Here is a 19,232-nt window from a genome sequence, read left to right as displayed (position 1 = left end):
CAGGAGCCCGAGACTCAGCCAGCAGTCCCGCCCACTGCCCGCGGCCCGGCCAATCGACGCCCAGGACCGAGGAGGACACGCCCCCACCCTCCGCCGCCCTCCCCTCCCGCGCGGCAGCTTCTGGGGAGCTTCCCGCTATCCAAGGGCTGAGGGGCGTGGCCAAGGGGCGAGCGACCCCTGAGGCGGGGGTCCGGGCCAGGGGCAGCACCGGAAGGGTGGGGCGGTGCCGGAAGGGAGGGGCGGAGGCCACAGGGCTGGGAATTGCGGCTGAAGAGACTGGGGAGGGGGTAGAGAGGATGGCCTGAGAAAAGGCTACGAAGAAGAAAAAGGCGCCCCTTCTGGGCAGACGAATTAGAAGAAAATGGTGCCCTCCTTGGGCGGAGTAGGGTCCGAGTGAAGGGAGGAGGCAGAGAGGCACCTGTGTGGCCAGAGTGGGGGCGCCGCGCCCAGCCCTAGACTGGGAGCACCCATGGTGTGAGGGGAAGAAAGCGGCGCGACCACCCTCGAGCCCAAGGGAGTGAATTCGAGTGTGGTGCCCTTTATTCAAATAAAATCCTTTCCGAGCCCTTGCCGTCGCCAAGCAGCGTGCTCATTGCTAGGGGCGGAGCGGGCAAGGAGCAGACATGGGGCCCGCCCTCGTGGAGTTGACACAGGTAACAAGCAAGTAAACAAGTCATTATACGTGCGGAAGAGCGCGACGAAGGGCACGGGGGACTCAGAGGATAGCCGAGGGCAGCTACTCTAGTTAAGGGGACAAGGGAAGGCCGCTGTAAGGAGGTGGCATTGAGGTGTGATCTGAAAGATGAGAAGGAGCCACCCTTGGGAAGGGGGGCTGGCGGGGGTGGGGTGGGGTGGAGGTCGGAAAGGGAATCCCAGGCGGAGGGAAAAGCACAGGCAAGAGTATTCCCCACCTCACGCTTTGTGCAGGGTGGTGGCTGAAACCTCACCTTTGAAAACCAGGCTGTGTTTTATTCTCCATAAAACTTGTCCGAATGCAAACCATTCAAAGTATGGTGATGCACACAAGCAGGTGCACTTTTAAAAACATTTCATGCTGAAATAAATACAGATTCTCAGGAAGTTGCAAAGGCAGTGCAGAGAGGTTATAGGTACCCTTTACCCAGTTTCCCCCAATAGTTACGTCTTACTTATCTGTAGTATCAAAGCCAGGAAACTGACAGTGGCGCAAATGTATATATAGTTCTATGCCATTTTGTCTCAAGCATAGATTTGTATAACCACCACTACAGTCAAATACAGAGCTATTCCATCACCACAAAGCTCTCCCTTTGGCCCTGTAATATCTAACACTTTGTGGTGTTTGGGTAATTGAAATGGTAGACTTTCTAGTTTTAGGTCTGGAGCCTTGTGGTTGTCGGGGTAGAAAGTGGAGCACACACGATTGTAACAGGTGTTAAGAGAGTGGCTGATCATCGTTGCTTTGGGGTACGGACACTAGTGTGTGGTTCAAGGCTAGTGCAGAGCTCTCAAGTTCATCTCCAGTCACATGTGAGAAAGAACTGCTTATATTCCTGGGGGTGGAGTACAGCTTGTGCAGTCGCTTGGTTTATAAGCCTTCTGGAGAAGATAAGGAGGGGAGTACAGTTATTTAATGATCCTTTCTCTCTAAATTATCCTGGAGAAAGTCCACAGCTTCATTTTTTCCATTCCACAACGAATAAGCCCCAGAGGCATGAACTTCCTGTTTACGCCGCGGTTCCCAGGAACGAGGAGCAAATGCACAGGCAGCTAATTAAAACTTCTAATAAAGGAGGACTTGATTACAAATTGCATAATCAATTTGTGAAAAAGTATTTAGCTTGCATTTTTGCTGGAAAGGAAAATATTTCAGAATGAATTTAATGTTTGTACTCCTGCCTGCCGCGTTGATTCAATTCTCAAGGCAATTCCAACAGCATCATTTCTGGAGAATTAGAAAAGAGGCTTCACCCTTTGGGACAAAGACTTTGGTAAACACTTGTTGGCCCTGGTTTCAGATTGCATCAGTTCAGGAGCTAATTCCAGGCCCCGAACTAAGAACAAGCCTTGACTTGATTTTTAGATTACTTTCAGAGTAGATGGGAATTTACAGATTTAGATTTTTAAATGCTGACTTTCACTTGCCCATGAAACTGTTGTATTCTGGCTTTCTTATGCATGTTATGTATAAGTGTATTAATTAAATGTACTTTAAAAATAAATATTATTGTATCACCCTCTCCCTTTGGGGGAATTTCTAGTCCTAAAATTTCTTCCAGTAGTGATTAGAAGTTAGAATGTTTTTTGAGAACTTTATGTTTTAAAAACTGAGACTTAGGGCTTCCCTGGTGGCGCAGTGGTTGAGAGTCCGCCTGCCGATGCAGGGGACACGGGTTCGTGCCCCGGTCTGGGAAGGTCCCACATGCAGTGGAGCGGCTGGGCCCGTGAGCCATGGCCCCTGAGCCTGCGCGTCCGGAGCCTGTGCTCCGCAATGGGAGAGGCCACAACAGTGAGAGGCCCGCGTACCGCAAAAGAAAAAAAAAAAGCAAAACCTGAGACTTATTATATGAAATTACAAATAATTTGAAGAGAGAAAGAATTACTTCTCGTATTATTGATCTAACAGAACTATTATCATTTTGGTGAATTTCTCCTCTAGCTGTTATTTAAAGTATATTTGCATATAGGTTAAAATCAGAGTATTCATTCCATATTTCTTTCATGTTTTATTTTGCCGTTATTTCCCTAGCGTGTTCAGGTACCAAATTAAGTATTGATTGATGGTGACAGTGATGACATTAAGACCTGGAGAACAGACATGCACCAGGAGTTCATAATTGAATGAGTCAGAAGGAAATTTAATTAGTCTTTTTCCTGTGTCCACATAAGAAATGCTTGAAGAACAACAGAGAAAAGTCCTTATTTATTTTCTTTTCCTTTAAATTATGATTCCAGGCTATTCACAGTGATTGCAGTGAAATCAGCTAACCAAATGCTTTTTTTTTTTTTTTTTTTGCGGGACGCGGGCCTCTCACTGCTGCGGCCTCTCCCGTTGCGGAGCACAGGCTCCGGACGCGCAGGCTCAGCGGTCATGGCTCACGGGCCCAGCCACTCAGAGGCATGTGGGATCTTCCCGGACCGGGGCACGAACCCATGTCCCCTGCATCGGCAGGCGGACTCTCAACCACTGCGCCACCAGGGAAGCCCACCAAATGCTTTTGAGGGAACAGCAGTACCAGCAAGCTATGTCTGTATGTGGCATTTTCACCAGGATGGGTCTAACTAGGTTGATCTGTTTCTCTGTGTGGACTAATTCACATTTATTGTATTACAGCAGCATTTTTGTCTTCTTAGCTCTTCTGTTCTTCAGGAAATTACTCCGGAACTGAATCGTAACAGGAGTTTCACCAGTGGATTTTGTACATTTGGGCTGTGGTAGCAGACCAATTACACCACAGCACTTGGTAAGAGCACTGGGTGTTTGTGTCCTCAGGTCTTATGAAAATAAAAAGCATTCCTGAAACACTGGTGGTATTTAATAGAGTCATCTATGGCAAGAATTTTATTAATCCGCTTTATCAGTTCACAAAGCAAATATTTATTGAACACCTATTATGTGCCAGGCATTGTTGTAGGTGCTTGGGATAAAACAATGAACAAAAAAGACAAAAATTCTTGCCCTCATGGAGTTTTCTTTCTGGTATTCGTTTCCACATGTATTAGTTTGCTAGGGTTTACATAACAAAGTACCACAGACTGGGTGGCTTAAACATCAGAAGTATATTTTTCTTACACCACAGACTGGGCGGCTTAAACATCAGAAGTATGTTTTTCTTACAGTTCTGGAAGTGAAAAGTCCAAGATCAAGGTTCAGCAGAGTTGGTTTCTTCTAACGGGCCTGAGGGAAGCATCTGTTCCAGGTCTGTCTCTTTGACTTGTAGATAACTGTCTTCTTCCTTTGTTTTCACATCGTCTTCTCTTTGTACACTTCTGTGTCCAAATTTCCTCTTCTTATAAGGACACCAGTCGTATTGGATTAAGGCCCACCCTAATGACTTCATTTTAACTTAATTACCTCTTTAAAGACCCTACCTCCAAATACAGTTACATTCTAAGGTCCCAGGGTTTAGGATTTCAACATATGAATTTTGGGGGAACACAGTTCAGCCCATAATACCACATATGACTATGGTGTATTCAAATCTTTGTCCGGCTTGTTTTCTCATATTAATATCTCTGAGGTATTCAAAGTCATGTATGTTTCCCTGTAAAATGTATCCAGGTAACCTATAATTATGAGTGATTATTTTTCTAGACATGATTTATTTTTAATAAATACTGAAAGGAAAGTTCTTGGTTAGGAAGGATTACTCTGCTAGGAATGTTGCTCCATCTAGTGGCTGCTATATTCAACTACTTCTGTCAAAGTTATAAAAATGAATAAAGGGGCACTATGTTGGAGAAAGGGTTCTCTTTTCAACAGGTTATTATTCACAGGGCACTAAGGATTCATGATAAAAAATATTTTTTCCATCACTATATGTGGAATGAAAGAGAGGTCTACATAATGACACTATTTTTAATAATTCAAGTAACATCAGTACCATCATTTACTATCACTACCAGTTACTATTGTGTTTTGTTTTTTTTGCGGTACGTGGGCCTCTCACTGTTGTGGCCTCTCCCGTTGCGGAACACAGGCTCTGGACGCGCAGGCCCAGCGGCCATGGCTCAAGGGCCCAGCTGCTCCGCAGCATGTGGGATCTTCCCAGACCGGGGCACGAACCCATGTCCCCTGCATTGGCAGGCAGACTCTCAACCACTGCGCCACCAGGGAAGCCCTTACTGTTTATTTTTTATCTCCATGAGGAAACTGAGGCTCGGTTTACTCCCTTGCCCAAGATCTCACAGATTATAAGTAGTGTTTGTTCGAAGTCTATATGACTTCAGAGTTTAAGCTCTTAATCATTCAGGATAAATAAAAAGAAACAAAAAGACTCAAACATTTTGTAATGCATTCCTAATAAGTGACACATCTAAGCATACACCTAAATGAATACTCACGTTTGTCTTCAATCTTGATATATACTTTACTTAACCTTTATCTTGAAATGATACTTTATTGTTCAGTGTTTGTATCGTCGTTGATGTGCTGTGTCAAAGTGTGTCTGTCTGTCTTAGATAATGAATTTATAAAGGACACAATCCACAACCAGGTCAGTATCTTATAGTTCATTTATTGCATACCTTGAATTATGTCGAACATTTAAAATAACTATTAAAAAGTTTGGATTTTTTTGGTAATTTTAAAGAATAATTTTTGTTTCTCTATTATACAAGTTGAATGGGGCAGCTAACTTGCCTGGAAACATCAGGAAATGCTTCTGCAGAAAGCTGAGTTCGGTAGGATAAATACAAGTTAGAAAAGGATGCCTTAGGAATACAGAGAAGCCCTTGTAACTGCATGGGAGTATGACAGAGCTTGACATTTTGGGGGAAATGTAAGTAGTCAGATATGCAGGGAGTGGGAGTGATAAGAGATGACAATGGATTAAAAGGCATATGCCAAACTGAGAAGGAAATTATGAAGCCATAAGTTATGGAAGATCTTAGCAAGAGAGGTGGAATGAACCCTTCTTATCAAAAGATCATGTAAGACAATCTGAATAGGCCTTTATCTATTAAAGAAATTGAATAAGTAATAATCTTCTAAAACAGAAAGTCCAGGCCCAGATGGGGTCACTGGTGATTTCTACCAAACATTTAAGAAAGAAATTATACCAATTCTCTACAGTCTCTTCCATAAGACAGAAGCAGAAGGAGTACTTCCTAACTCATTCTATGAGGCCAGGATTACTCTAATATCAAAATCAGACAATGACATTACATAAAAGAAAACTACAGACCAATATCTCTCATGAACATAGGTGCAGAAGTTCTCAGCAAAATATTAGCAAATGGAATCCAACAATGTATAAAAGAATTATATACAGTTACATATAAAATGGTGTAACATTTGAAAATCAGTCAATGTAATCCATTACATCAACAGGCTAAAGAAGAAAAGTCACATGATCCTATCAATAGATGCAGAAAAAGCATTTGACAAAATCCAATAGTCGTTAATCATAAAAACTGAGTAAAGTAGGAATAGAGAGGACTTCCTCAACTTGATAAAGAACATGTACGAAAAACTTACAGTGAACATCATGCTTAATGGTGAGACACGAAGCTTTCCCACTAAGATCAGGAACAAGGCAACTCCTTTTCAACATCATATTGGAAGTCCTTGCTAATGAATAAGACAGGAAATGGAAGTAAAAGGTATACAGATTGGGAAGGGAGACAATGAAACTGTCTTTGTTTGTAGAAGACATGACTGTCTATGTAGAAAGTCTGTACTTGTACTCTTACAGTATTATATAAGGAAGCAAAAGAAAGGAGGAAGTTAAACAAACGAAGAAAGGGCCCAGAACAAATGGCTTCACATTTAATAATGGTGTTTTCTTATGTAGTTAACAATTGATAGATGAACGTAAGGTTATTAAAATGAATGATCCCAGGGCTTCCCTGGTGGCGCAGTGGTTGAGAGTCCGCCTGCCGATGCAGGGGACACGGGTTCGTGCCCCGGTCCGGGAAGATCCCACATGCCACGGAGCGGCTGGGCCCGTGAGCCATGGCCACTGGGCCTGCGCGTCCGGAGCCTGTGCTCCGCAAAGGGAGAGGCCACAACAGTGAGAGGCCCGCGTACTGCAAAAAAAAAAAAAAAATTAATGATCCCAGTATATCATTTGTGGCTAGCTGAGCGTAAAATATCTTCTCGCTATTCTTGAAAACTTTTTTCTTGGACTATAAGACATAATGGCTTGGAGCTACTGGATACAGTTACTACTACATCACTGGGCATTTTATGGGTGCTATTTATTTGTACACTGTATCTTTACTTTAAAAAACCTTTATTTAAAGAAGTTAACAGTGATCATTTCAATACTAGCCATTAAGTAATGCAAGCATAGTAATGTAGCATTTGATTATTGTGCCTGTGCTCCCTGTCTTTTTACAGTACTGCATTCCTGTAGGTCATGATAAGTAATCACTCATGTTACCTTTTTGCATGTTGCCTAATCTCTGTTTATAGAAGAGGCAAATGAGTGAGGCAGATAGAGGTGTGGTTAAGATCACAGGCTCTGTGCCTCCATTGCCTGTGTTAGAATCCTTGTTCCACCATTTCCTAGCTCTCTGACCTTGGGCAAGTTATGGAAGAATAAGTGAAATAATCCATGTAAAGTGCTCAGCACAGTGCCTGGCACATAGTAAGCACTTCATAAGTGTTAGTGGTTACTAAAAGTAACTGTATATTACACAGACATTATATACTATTTTTATTATTACAACAAACAATGACACCACGGATTTAAACTTAGGTAGCTCTGACCCTAAGGCTCCCCCGTTTCCCTCTATCAGCACCGTCTCTGTAAATTTTTAGTCATTGATGAAGACAGAACTGATTCTCTTTAACTTGCTTAGGCTCCGTGAAAGAAGGTTTGCCAGTTTATCAGTCAAGATAGAGTAGATTATGCTGCATTAATGAACAACTTCCATATTTCCATGATTTTTCACAAAAATCTTTATCTCTTACTCCCATTTCATGTCCTGGGATGACAGAGGCTTTTTCATCATAGTCACCCAGGGATCTCAGCTGATGGAGGCTCCATCTTAACATGTGCTTCCACCATCACCAAGGGAGGGAAAAGGGGATATGGTGACTTGTGCACTGTCTCTTGAAGTCCTCTGCTTGGAAGTGACACATGCACTGATGCTTATATTTCATTGGCCAAAGCGAGTAACACAGCTAGGTCCAACTTGGAACGAGCAGGGGCAAGTGCAGTTTTCTGGGTTTAGGAAAGAGAGAATTAGACATCAGTGAGCAGCATTAATAACTACCATACCAACAATTTGAATTTTTTTCAGTTTCCTAAGTTGATATTTATCTTTTCCATTTCTAAATCTGCCCCCATCCTTTCTTATGAATACAGATCTTCCTCAACTTATGATGGGGTTATGTTCCAATAAACCTAAGTTGAAATCATAAGTTGAAAATATTGTAAGTTGAAAATGCATTTAGTACATCTATCCTACTGAACATCATAGCCTAGCCTAGCCTACCTTAAACGTGCTCAGAACACTTACATTAGCCTACAGTTGGGCTAAATCATCTCACACAAAGCTATTTTATAATACAGTGTTGACTGTCTCATGCGATCTATTGAATACTATACTGACAGTGAAAAACAGTATGGTTGTCTGGGTACAGAATGGTTTTAAGTGTATCAGTTGTTTCCCCTCGTGACTGTGTGGCTGACTGGGAGCTGTGGCTGCCCAGCATCAAGAGAGAGTGTTGTCGCTAGCCTGGGAAAAGATCAAAATTCACAATTCAAAGTACAGTTTCTTCTGAATGCATATTTTCATGCCATTGTAGAGTCAAAAAATCATTAAGTTGAACCACTGTAAGTCAGGGACGTTTGTATAGATTCTTCAGGAAAAAGCCTAAGTATAGTTTCAGAGAAACACCTCTCTTTCAGAGAGGTATATCAGAGTTATCTGGAGACTTTTTCAAGATCATGTGTCCAAGGCCCACCCAAGAATGGAAATATCTATAGGTCAGGCTCTGGGTGTGTATCTTTTGAAAAAGCTCCCCAGATGGTTCTGGTTTGCTCCCTGTTGTGACTATGCAATTGTAAACTCGTATTTGTTTTCAAGGGTTGTCCTTAAGACAGATGGGAGGAAACAGAGCTGAAAGAGTCAGAAAAAGGAAGGCATCAGGAAGGCACTATGACTCAAGTGTAGCAGGGTTCTCAGCTCAGGCTGAAGCTGTGCTCACCTCACAAGTCAGTATATCTGGCTTCTGGCATGGGTAGATGACTCCAGGGTTCCATTTACATAAAGGAACACCAATCCTCATGAGAAAGACCTCACCTTAAGTTAAGGGAGATTTGACCCTGCCCCAACTTTTTATTGAAAAAAAATTTTTCAGAAGATTAAAAGAATTTACCCACTACGTAATTCAGTAAGTGCTAGCATTTTGCCATATTTGTTTTATTTATTTATCTTTTTTGACATCCACTGATAGTTGTTGCCTGAATCAATTATTTCATTGAGGGGCAAGGGGTGCCAAATGGTGATTTTCTGATTCTACCATTCTTTCCACATTTATTATCACTATCTAGCATTCTTCAATAAAGAGGAGCTTTCCTTTATCAACTGGAGATGAATCAAGTTTTTCCTAAAAAGGCAGAATAAATAAATGCTTAATTTTTTAAACTAGGGAAGATTTTTCAGGAGCCTATGTTTGATTGAAGGACATTTGGCCAGCATTGTAGTGGACAGATGATCTGAGTATAGCAGAGGCTCATGCATTTAGTTCTGCAGCCCAACTCTCAGACTCAGAATGATAGAGCATGGTAGCTAAAGTGGAAAATGGTGTAGGAATTATAGTGTCTGTAACACTGAGAACAGAAAGTGTCAAGAGCATCAGATGCAAGGCTTGGGAAGTGTCAGAGGACAGGACCCATGGCACAGACATCGGCAGGTTCCATCAGGACTGGTACCTGTTGGTGGGTCCCAGTAGCTAGCTATAGTACTGTCGGTGGCCACGGCAGCATGGCTGCTGTTTTGTTCATTAGCAACGCCAGGGAACATCAGCAGCAGAAGAGCAAATGGCGCCAACCAAGTGGATAATCTAGAGGATTTTTCTGTAGAGCATCCATTAGGCAGCCGTTGGGGCACCCAAAGCTGTTGCAGGGAAACTGGAGCTCTTGAAGTACAGGTAGAGTCCGAATCTGAGTGAGAGACATACAGATTTGGGAGACTTAATACTTTACTCTTGGGCTGGTGTGATCTGGGAAAAAAGTGCTGCATCTTACCAAGAACAGAAAATGGTGAAGAAAGGGTTCTTTTTAGGCAAAGGAAACTCAAGGGATAGAGTGATGTATACAATTCGAAAGGCAGGGAGATGATGGCAGGTGGATTAGATTGAAAGAGAAAATCCAAAGATACCAGTTGACTAGTTGAGGGAAGCAGGAAATCCGTCAGTATTTCATGACAGGCTTCGGGAAGCTAACCTCTGGCAGAAGTCTGCAGTGCATGGATAGCTGAAGGGTCAGTTTTCTGATCCACAAGTATATCTCTCTCCATTTATTCAAATCTTCTTTTCTGCTTCTCAGTGCCATGTGATTTTTTAATAGTAAACACTGATTCAATTTAAAAAAATTAAAAGTTTATTCCCGATAGAATCCACATCCCCTGAAGAGTTAAAATGGTCTGAATATAAGGTTTCTTCTAATCTGTACTGAACATAGGGGTTGTGGTTACTAAAAGTTAGTCAAACCATATATATGAAGTAAACTAATGATTGCTTTTTCCTTCCACTTTTAGAATTTTTTTTTAAGGGAAGGCCGTTTTTATTAAACTTGTACATTTCACTTCTTCCTTTCAGAATCCTAATTAAAAAAACATGTTTCTGCTTACTTTAAAAAAACAGAAAACAAACAAAGGAAACTATTAAACATTACTTCTGTGATCGGAAAGGAGACAATAGGATTCAACATAAGCTACGAAAACTCTACGTGGAGCAAAGAAATAAATCGAAGAGGAACCGACTCCGATCTAGGGCTAAGACCATTTGCAACGTGCACAGCCCTTCACTAAGAGAATTTCCAAAGCAAACCCATCCCGGGAGACCAGGGAGCAGCCCTCTTACCTTCTGGATTAACAAACAGACCAAAAGCCCTAATGATCGCACAAATACAAACCAATCACTCTATTTGAAAAAGCACAGACGCGTTCAACACTTGTCTTCCCTCCCTTCCCAGCTTCTCTTCATTAACGGGGGATCGAGGAGGGCAGCCCCTTGGCGACAGGGCATTCACAGGACGTTAAGTGTTCTTCACCAGCTGTTCCTTGTCGTCCGCAGAGCTCCACACAGAGCGGGGGGCGCGCTCCTGGTTCCTCCGTGCCACCCTGATCAGGCAGACCACGGAGGCTCCCAGCAAGAGGATCAGGACCATCACGGACAGCCCTGCCAGGACCACCGCTTTAGTGCGGGGCAGGGCAGGACACAACTGCTTGCCGAAGCAGCGCTGCATGCACTCCTCCTTGGAGAGGTAGCTGTTTGGATTGCCCCGGCATCCGCCGTAGATGAAGTTATCACAAGAGTTCTTCTCGGCATTAAAGTACCAGCGCGTGGGAAGGATGCGCGGCAAGCCCCAGGAACGGCCTTGGCAGTGCAGTATTCTTCATGGTTGAAAATATCTCTGGACAGGTCATCAGAATCCTGCCTTCCGGGAACACTTGGGACAGAGGAATCTGCTCCCTTCCTGGACAGATCATCGATGGTGTTTACTGTGACACCAGCACACTTTGCAAGACACTCCTCCGTGGTCATGCAATTATTGTCATTCCCTCCGCAGCCTCCGTACACAAACTGCTGCCAGGATCCGTCAGTGACATTGTACCACCACTTAGGGATGGAGGCCCGGCATTTCCCCACACTCTTCGAAACTCGGCAAAAGTCTGTGCAGCTGTGTGTGGCCGGAGAAACACCTCACTCTTAGTAGATGCCCTTGCTTCCGTGGACGCCACATTCTCCGTCGGCCGCCTCAGCGGGAGAGGGGCCGCGTTGCCAGCAGGGTGAGGAGTGCCCAGTACCGCCTCAGCCCACACAGCTGCGCCATGACGGGCTCCACCCCGAGGATTTTTTTTTTTTGAAATATAAAAACAAAGTGACTTTTTGTCACACTTCCCCTAAACATTGGTTTATCCATGGAGAAATGGAAACTTTTTCTACTGGAAGAAGGTAAGCTGAGAACTACTTCTGTGTTTGGTTCTATTTTTATTATTTATTAATCAAATATACATAGACTGAAAGGAAAATAAAAAAACAAGCTATGCATTAAATCATGGCAAACAGTCTGTATTTTAATCTGCATTTCATAAAATTAAGGAGTGATTTTATACAAATCCCCTCAAAATTAATAAAATTAAATTATGCTTAGCATTCAACTAAGTGACTGTAATTCAGCATAGTGGAACTATCTTTTTTTACTATAAAAGCTACCATGTGTTTATGGAGTGGCAATACAGTAATTAGTAAAAGTGTTTGGTTTTGTCAGTGATTTTTTTCCCCTTGAGTGGAATTAATCCGTTTTTATACTCTGTAAGCAGTCATTGAATCATTCTTAGCTCTGTGTCAGGTAATTTAGTCAGGTGATGAAATCATCACAAGACTTTTTTGAGAACTCTAGACCTTCCAAAGTGGCAGAAAGTTAATGGTTGCCTCAACGGTACTAACAGGAGCATTGGGCATGCACAGTTTTGTGGCTGCAAGGAAAGTGAGCAGCACAGTGGTGGTATTTAGTGGACTTCATGTTCAGAAGAAGCCTCCTCCCAGAATCCATCATGTAATCCTTAATTTAGAAGCAGGTGAACCACAGTACTAACCAGAGAGCAAGTGAAGTGCAGAAACAAGAGCCGAAGATGTTCTCTAAGTCTTTTTAAAAAAAATAAATTTATTTATTTATTTATTTTTGGCTGCGTTGGGTCTTCGTTGCTGCGCACGGGCTTTTTCTCTAGTTGCAGTGAGCGGGGGCTGCTCGTCGTTGTGGTACGCGGGCTTCTCATTGCAGTGGCTTCTCTTTGTTGCAGAGCACGGGCTCTAGGCGCCTGGGCTTCAGTAGTTGTGGCTCGCAGGCTCAGTAGTTGTGGCGCACGGGCTTAGTTGCCCCACGGCATGTGGGATCGTCCCGGACCAGGGCTCGAATCCGTATCCCCTGCATTGGCAGGCGGATTGTTAACCACTGTGCCACCAGGGAAGCCCTATGTTCTCTAAGTCTTGAAGTGATCTTAGGCAGTTTGTAAATTGGTGTATGTTGTCTTCAGCATCCTTTCATTTCTCTTATCTGCTTCTCTTCTACTTCATAGTGCTTGGTGCTAACTACCCTAGTTACCACATTGCCCCAGTCCATCCAAGCCCATCTTCTCCCGTCAAAGCTCTCTTTGCACCAAAATTACCTACATTCCTGTTTTGGAGAGTCTCTGATATTAGACAAAAAGTAACTTTACTGTAGTGATTTGCCCTAATGAGTACGTGGATTATTAATAGCCAACCTCTTAACATTTTCAGGTATAATTGTTATTTTAAAGAAGAATGCCTGTTCAAATGAATTTAAATTTGAAAGAATTTCTTTCATTATTAGGATGTAAAAAAAAAATTCAGGCCATTTCAAGAGGGCATTTTGGGGGAGGATAGGAGTGAAAGCAGTTTGGTTATCTCTTGGAGACCAGTTCTGCGTGTACTTAGAAACGTAAGCTATTCAGCCTTTCCACAGTTTTACTTCCCTACGTGAAGAGCCTATAAGTTCTTAAGCTCTCAGTTCTTTCACACTGTCTCTTTTGACGATGGTAGCAGGGATGCTGGTTTTATTGTATGAGTTGTTTGAAAGGTCTTTCCTGTACCTTGGTAACTAGGTTACTAAGTATCTTTGTTATTAGGTCTCTGTCTTGAGAGACATAGTTGAGGAGGAAAAACAGATGAAGAAACATATGTAATAAGCACTTTAATAAAAATGTTTCTTAGAGGAATTGACATTTGACTTTACTAATTAATTCAACAAATATTAACTAGGTGCCTGCTATGTGCCAAGTACAGCCTAGGTGCTGGGAATACAGTGATTAATAAGATAGGCTTGGTCCCTGGCTCCATGGAGCTTACTATCTAGTGGTTCCAGACAGTGGGCTGCAGGCAACATGTCCTCAGGGAAATGGTTATTACATAGAGGTCGGACAAAATGCAGAGACTTTCTTTCATATTCCATGATGGTAAAGTGGCATTCCGTATGCAATGGAAAAATAGCCAATCAAGTTATCTTGTATGATTATATGGAACTATGTACTCACTGAGGAGGAAGCTCTGGGGAATCAGATAGCTGTTGCCATAGTTCAGTTTAAAGGGGAACAGGTGTGACTGAACCATGATGGGTGCCTTTAATCACATGGGGTAATTTAAAGCAAGCAGGTGACATACTCAAATTGCAAAAGTGTTGCCTTAATGGAATAAAACTCAAAAGCCTTTATGGGATAGTGTTGTAAAAATCTCTTATTGCTTGTAGTCATAGGGCTGAGGTAACTGAAAACCAAATTCAGAGACTGATTCTGTGATTTGGTAAATTATATTAGTATGTGAATCCACATACTTTGCCAAGCATTTTATATGAATGTCAGGTTAAGCTAGATTAAGGAAGAGTGGGGTCTTGACAAGTGGAATAGCAGTATATGAGAGACATCAAAGCTTAGAGAACCCCAAACTCCTAGGTTTATCTAAAACAGACTTCTCAGCTGTGGCACTGTTAACATTTTGAAATGGATTATTTTGCTCTGGGGGGCTGCCCTGTGCATTGTGAGATGTTTAGTAGCATCCCTGGCCTCTATCTACCAGATGCCAGTAACACCCCATCCCTGAGTCATGGCGATCAAAAATGTCTCCAGAGGGGCCTCCCTGGTGGCGCAGTGGTTAAGAGTCCGCCTGCCGATGCAGGGGATACGGGTTCGTGCCCCGGTCTGGGAGGATCCCATATGCCGCGGAGCGGCTGGGCCCGTGAGCCATGGCCGCTGAGCCTGCGCGTCCGGAGCCTATGCTCCGCAACGGGAGAGGCCACAACAGTGAGAGGCCCGCATACCGCAAAAAAAAAAAATGTCTCCAGGTATTGCCAAATGCCTGCCCCCCAGGTGAAGCAAGGGAGGAAATTTCCTCTGGTGTGAGAAGCATTGGATAAGTGTTACCTGTTGTGCAAACCTTGCCTAAGGAAACCACGACTCATCGAGGGAGAAAACTGAGAAGTCGTCTCATGCTCCATCTCTCATTATTGCTTATCTGGTAATTCAAACTTAACGTTTTGTTTAAATCATATTAGCCATTTTATAAAACGAAAACAAATTACAAATCTAGAATTAGTATCCATCTGTCGGTGTAAAATACATAACTTGCTTCACACTTATTATATCTAGACATATATACACACAGACTTAAGAGTAATATGAATTATTTAATATTACAAAGTGTTTCTCAGTTGCTGTGTATAATGGTATTGAATAGTATGCGAATTAGTGCCTGTCACTGGATACTCCAGCTAGAATTTGAAGTGAAATTTTAAAAAAAATGGACATCCTCATGGACAACCAGAAAAATAGCACCCACTTCTAGTATTTACAACAGAGAAAATGTAATGCAGGGAAGTGGTTACCAGGTGATAGAAGAGCTGAGAGCCTAACTGAGAAAGTTAAGCAGAAGGGCCACAGCTTGTAGCATGGAGAGACATAAATGAAAAACCGTGTTACTGAATCCCAGAGCTGCGGGGTCATCTGTCGGAGACCAGGACCTCTAAGGATCTGTCTCGTGGGAGCTGGGTCCACTAAGGAGGTGCAGTCCCTGCCAAAGAAGTGCCTGAGTTAGAAGACAGAGGAGAGAAATGTCCTGGCGTATTCCTTCCCTCCCTGTCTTCCAGTCTTTCAGAAATCAGCTGATAGTGAGTTTGGGTATCACAGTTAACAGAGGTCAGCCCCCTGCAGTCCAGAGCAAGTTCATCAGAAGGGCAAAGCATGGATTTGAGGACAAGCAGTTTCAGAATCTAAATTGTCAGCCCTTTTGCTACTTGACATTTAAGTTCACCCTTCTGCCCATGTTTAATACCTTCATACTTCTGCCTGTCATACAATGACACTCTCCCTTTCTCCCCAGACGAGAAGAGAGACTCAAAGTCCCGTTAATCATTGTCTCCTACTCATGTTCAGGATCTACTGGTGAGCCTCACTCCTCTCCAGCAGCTCCAGATGTGACTTTTTGTGACCTGGTGACCTATGAACTCAATTGTAAATTAAGTTCCACCAACACTCCATACAAAACTGCAGGAGAAAGGGAAGGGGGAGAAGTAGAAGTCATTGGTTAGTAGGTGCATAACAAAGATAGGCACTTGTGCTACCATCCTTACTGCTGTATAAAGTCACAAGGTCATAGTTGATATTTATCACTTCCCTCTTTTACTTCTTATTCCATATTTCCTTTGTTTTTAGCCTTAGCACTTCAGGGGGTTCGTGTTCTTTACTTGGCAGGTGACTGTATCCGTCAGGATATAGTCACAACAACAGAAAACACACTTGGCATTTCAACAGAGAGAAGTTAATATAAGGGATTAGTTAAGCAGTTTTGGAGAACTGAAAAGGCAAAAAAGGGGCTACTGAGCTAACCCAGAGATAGGAACTGTATGATGAAGCTGTCACTCCTGGGGTTGGGGGCACAAAAGGAAGCTTGAAGGGGAGGATCCTGAGACCTCCGAGGTGGTCTCAATAGCTAACTATTGCCGATATCTTTGATTAGACATGATGAGGCTGGTTCTAGGAGTGACCCCCCCCAAGCTGAATACTGTAATTGATAACCACTTGTCAGGAAAGGAGTGCATCCTTTCTCCCTCCTCTTCCTTGCAGGAAGTCAAGTGGCAAAGTAGAAATATGGTTCTCATAGTCCCAACCTAGCATCACAAAGCAGAGTATAAAAGTGTGGGTTTGAACTGAGAGCCAATGGTGTAATAACTGGGACAGCTCATCACTTTAATTATTCAATATCCATACACAACCTTCTACATATATTTCAACTTCCTGTACAGCAATAACCAATTTCAACTTTTCTTTAACAAGATACAACTGTCCTTTGTAGAAATAGGCACTCTCACCTTTTCCACAGAAAGGAAAGGTTGCAAATGTCATTTTATTGATCTTTGAATGATGTCAGTTACTCCTCAAGTTCAGTTAGAGTCCCTCTTGAATATCCTGTACGCTAAAGATGAAACTGTAAAGTTAACCACTGCCATTAATTCTTACATTGCGAAAGAAGAAAAAATTAGTTTGTATATAGACAAATACATAAACACACACATATACAGACATACAGTAAGCAAAAAAGAAACCAATGTTTAGGTATGAGTCCTTTCTTCTCTCTGGTCATGAGCCTGGAGTTGACACTTGTATCTTCCTTCTTCCCCTGCTCATTCTATATTTCCTTTACTCTGAACCAGCACCTGTACCAGGTGGTGTGGTTCAAAGCTTCATTCCTGAGGCTCTGGATCTTCAGTGGTCCTGTCTTGTCTTGGTTACTGCAGTTTCCCACTAACTTCTGCAGTGAGAATATAAAGGAGAAAATGAATATAGGTGACAAAAGGGAGATGGAATTGACCGATGTGGCAACTGATGATGTGGGTGGGAGGAGAGAACAAAATATATGCATTAAAAATTTGACACAGATGTGATACAGTTCTGGTTTGAGTTTGAGTGGAGTAAGATCTGGGATTAATGTAGGGTTATCAACTGTCCTGGTTTGCCCCAGAGTGAGGGATTTCCTAGAATGTGAAACTTCCTGCATTAAAACAGGGAAAGTCCCTGGAAAACCGGAATGAGTTGGTCACCACAACCTAATATGAACTGGCAAAGACTGATGAGTGACAGTAGCTTCTTGGCATGAGCACTGAGTCACCTACTGGGACAACCAGTCTTTAGGGAGTGAGCAGTCAAGATGTGCTAAAGTTGTCCCAGTAAGAGAGCCTTTAACTGGTGCAGGGAAATGGTGATTCTTAAAGACTCCATGGTAGCTGTCATTCAAATCCATCCCCAACCCTTGGAACCCATGGATCCAATGTGAGTTCTAGGGAGAGAGGAGGTTGGGGGTAAAAATCTGTGACACCTCCCCCCACAACAGAGTGTGACCCAGAGGGGACAGATTCTTTCTCACCACAGACCACCCACAGCTCTGGAAACTTGAAGGCTTTAGTGCATTAATGACTTCAGTTGCAGGTGTGTTGGGAGATTACAAGGGCTGGGGAGGAGGAACTTGGTAACGTGGACCGGCACCCGGGAGCACTGAAATCCTCAACAGGGCAGGATAACATTTATGCAGGTGGGGTAGAAATCAGTGAAATTTGAGTTATTACAGCAAAACATAACATCTGCAGGCTGGGGTGTGGGGAGGCCAGAGGAAACTTGGCAACATTTAGGCTTTTCTTGAAGCAATTCCAGTCCAGAGGAAAGGATTAGGCTACTTTCTTTGTAATATTGTGCCATCTAGTGTTAATTTTCATGTACTCCTTTGTCCTAGTTAGATGCTTAAAAAGAAGCAAATGAATTAAGAATCTGAAGACAGTTTCCAAAGTCATCAGTCATGTTTATTTCATGTCCATTCATTCTTTTGTTTATTTGACAAATACTGATTGAATACTTTCTATATGCCAGTTACTTTTCTAGGCATTGAGATTACAGCTGTGAACAAAATGGACAAAAACCCTGAACTCATGGAAGCTTACATTTTTGTGGGGAGAAAGACAATAAATAAGATAAATAAGTAAAATACAATATATAGTATGCTATATAGTTATAAATGGTAAAGAGAAAAAATAAGGAAGGAAGAATTAAGTTTAAAATTTTGGAGCGAGGGGACTCTATAATTTTAGACCAGGTGATCAGGGAGGCCTGACTGAGAAGATGACCTGTGAGTAAAAAACAGAGATAGTAAAGGAGTATTCCAGGTAGAGGGAATGGTGCAAAGGCCCTGAGGTAGAAGCATGCCTGGTGAGTTCAAGGAACAGTGGGGAGGAATAGACTGAACTAGGGAGACAGTATTAGGAGATGAGGGCCTTCGGGATCACAGCAAGGACCATCACATTTATTCTGAATAAGATGGGAAATCAAAGTTTTGAGCAGGAGCATGGTCTTATGTACAATTTAATATTATCACCCTGGCTGCTGTGTTGAGAACAGACTGAAAGGAGGCAAGGGCAGAGGACAGTGATCAAGATGGCGGAGTAGAAGGACCCTGAGCTCACCTCCTCGCATTAGCACACCAAAATCACAACCATCTGCAGAATAACCATGGCTGAAAAAGTCTGAAACCTGCCAGAAAAGATTTTCTACAACTAAAGACATAAAAGAAGGAACCACAATGAGACCAGTAGGAGGAGCGGATATGTATATAATAAAATTTCATACCCCACAGGTGGGCAACCCACAAACTGGAGAAAAATTATATTACAGAGGTTCTCCTGTGGGAGAACCATGTCAGGTCCCCCAGCCTGAGAGTCCAGCCCTGGGAAGGGGAGCCATCAGAGCATTTGGTGTGAAGGCCAGTGTGCCTTGATTGCAAAAGCTCCACAGGACTGGGG

The 19,232-nt window shown here is 42.8% G+C and overlaps 1 pseudogene; it reads right to left on the bottom strand.

Annotated features, from left to right (window-relative positions):
* Nucleotides 1-10,913: 10,913 nt before the first annotated feature.
* Nucleotides 10,914-11,711, bottom strand: LOC132491905 (kunitz-type protease inhibitor 2-like; annotated as a pseudogene).
* Nucleotides 11,712-19,232: the final 7,521 nt, after the last annotated feature.

The sequence above is a fragment of the Mesoplodon densirostris genome, chromosome 6, assembly GCF_025265405.1.
Source record: "Mesoplodon densirostris isolate mMesDen1 chromosome 6, mMesDen1 primary haplotype, whole genome shotgun sequence".
Lineage (NCBI taxonomy): Eukaryota > Metazoa > Chordata > Mammalia > Artiodactyla > Ziphiidae > Mesoplodon > Mesoplodon densirostris.
Note: the sequence above shows the minus strand (reverse complement) of the source record. Positions and strands in the feature narration are given on the sequence as shown.